Consider the following 2,670-nt stretch of genomic DNA (forward strand, 5'->3'; position numbering starts at 1 on the left):
AGCAATAAGACTTTGGGATTGATAGTCGGGCGGGGTACAGTCAAGCAATGGGTTTCCATAGTTGGTTTGAATTCTATTTAATAATCTTTTATAGCCTTTGTCTCGTCTCGTGGGTGAAACGCGATGCCCGTTGCTGTGAGTTCTGGAAAACTACAGCTGGCCTGAGGCCGGGCGACTGCCCAACTGATTCCGCGTCCAGCCCGCAGTAACAGTTATTCTCCGAGTCAGATCGCTAACGAAATAAAAGCCCCAACGCCTCATGGAGCTGGCACAGGGCAGCGGAATCTGTGCTCTCTCTCTCCTCTTTAAAAGTGAGTCTGTGGTCTGCGGCCACGCCACCCTGAACACGCCCGATCCGGCTGATCTCCGACGCTAAGCAGGGTCGGGCCTGGTGAGTACTTGGATGGGAGACCGCCCGGGAAGACCAGGTGCAGTAGGTGTAAAAACCAAGAGATTGTGAGCTGACGAGGTCTTCGCAATCTGTGAGGTCAACGGAGGGTCGCCAAATAAATAAATAAATAAACGAATGAATAAATAAACAGATGAATAAATAAATAATCAAAGCTGTGCTTTGTAATGACCTCAAAAGCGATGACATGGGATTGATGTCAGATACGCACATTAAATACCAAGGGTGACGTTTTCATCAGAACTAATGATGTTCCTTTTGGGGAGCAAAGCGCTCCGGGGTGAGTGAGGAGTGAGTCAGCCCCAGGCACCCGAGCTCCGCCCATCCTCCCTCCCGCCGGCCCTGCAGCGGCCCGAGGCCCCGGGTATGGCTGATCCCGGCGCCCAGCGAGGGGCAGAGCCGGCTGATGCCCCCGGGCTGCCCCGGAGCCGACGCATGTCCCCAACCCCGATCCGCTGATCGCCGGGCCTCCGCCCTCAGCCGTGCCCGCGCTCCGACCCGGGTGCCCTGAGCCCACGCGGGCGCCCCTGGCCTCCAGGATGGGGGTGGCGGCCTCTTCGGGTCCCCTGTCTGCCCACGCGCATCTGTCCTTCACCGGAACCCGGCTTGCGAAGAGCTCTCCCTTTCCCCTGGAGCGCTGGGTCCCCAGCCCTGTGGTGACACCGCCCAGTGGCCGCCCTGCCGACGTCTGGCCACGCGGCCTCTTGGCCAGGACTGTGGACTGTGGCCTTAGTCCCTCCGGCCGCTCGGCGCTATGCTGCCACCTAGAGGACGGCTCTGCACACTGCAGGGCGACCTCGACTGCAGGGGAAGTCGCGCTCTCAGGTCTAATGAGAAAGTGACGCTCAAGCTGCGTGGACTGGAGGAGACCTCTCGTCTGCCGTTTTCTCCTGCGGGTGTCACCTGATCTGACAGCACCGGGGGTCAAGAGAAATCTCTGAGCACTGCATATGGAGTAGGGACAGCTGTCAGCCCAGCCAGGCCTTCCATCCCTGGCTCCGGCGTCACCCCAGCAAGGTCACAGCCATCCCTGGGCTCCCCCACGCGGAGCAGACAGGTGTGAGCAGCCCACGGAGCAGGCACAGCATCAGGGTGGCAGCCACGGAGACACAGGCGGCTGGCATGTGGCTGGACGAGCCAGCCAGGACCACGTGGCCAGAGCCCCAGAGGCCACCCAGGACACCAGCTCCCGTGTGACCTGCAGACACAGGAGAGGCCATAGTGGAGAAGCAAACTGAACGCTCCCCAAAGAAACTCTGGGAAGAGCCTCAGAAGGACCCGCTGGAGGCGGACTTCACCTGACTGAGCCAGAGAAAACATCTGTGTGCCAAAGGTGTCCAACGGCCCCCAGCATCACTCTGACCGTGCACGGCAAGACACAGGTGTGGAAATGACCGTCCTGCAGGAAGAGCTTTATGATACTCAGAGACGCGAAGTTGGCCACGCCCCACAGGGCCGCAGGGCGGGCAGGGGCCCGAGGGAGCGAAACGAAAGGCTGGACAGAGCGTTTCCCATGGTCTCCGTGGGAGGAGATGCATGGGGGCATCGGGACAGGGGCATCGGGCCGGCCTTCCTCGCCTGGCCCCAGGTGAGGAATGCAGAGGGCAGTGGCCTGGATGAGAGGCAGAGAGGAAGCAGTGGAGATTCTGGGCTCTGAGTTGGTGGTTCGCATTTGAAAGGCTTGCTCCTGGGGCTGGTGGCTTCGCTTTTCTTCCTAGAGATGGCTACGGAGAGTTAGGCGCTAACTCATGGAGGAGCTGTTTCCCCAGGGTCTTCAAGGTCCCGAGACGACAAAGCTTCAGAACTCCGAAAATAAAAGACCCTCGGCAGTCTCAGGAACCTGACTGGAGTCCACCTGCCAGCCTCACGTCACCAGGGCCTGGCGATAGGCAGTGGGCAGCCCTGGAGTCCGCTTCTGAGAAGCAGGAGCTGGGCTGCCAGGCTCTGAGGACACACAAGAGGACAATCCCGAGCAGGACACAACTGATCCACCCCCTGGGAGGAGGGTGCCCGGGCCCTTCTAGACATTCAGGCCCAAAGAGGAGGATGGGCTCACTCACCAAGGTAACAGAAAGCACACCCCAAAATAAGAGTTACGTGAATAAAGGCGTCAGTCAGCAGTGTCTCGTGGTATTGTCCCCTGCCTAACAGTGGTCCAGGCACAGCTGGCGGGGGAGGGGCAGCATGGTCAGCAGCCCAGCTGTGGGGGAAGAGATAGGTCAGCACAAAGAAAACAGGAGCAGCTGGCTGGTGTCACCTGT

At 59.9% G+C, this 2,670-nt stretch overlaps 1 pseudogene; it reads left to right on the forward strand.

Moving 5' to 3' along the window:
• Positions 1-322: 322 nt before the first annotated feature.
• LOC111729363 lies at positions 323-440 on the forward strand (annotated as a pseudogene).
• The last annotated feature ends 2,230 nt before the right edge of the window (positions 441-2,670 follow it).

Source organism: Pteropus vampyrus, unplaced genomic scaffold (genome assembly GCF_000151845.1).
Source record: "Pteropus vampyrus isolate Shadow unplaced genomic scaffold, Pvam_2.0 Scaffold258, whole genome shotgun sequence".
In the NCBI taxonomy this organism is placed as follows: Eukaryota; Metazoa; Chordata; class Mammalia; order Chiroptera; family Pteropodidae; genus Pteropus; species Pteropus vampyrus.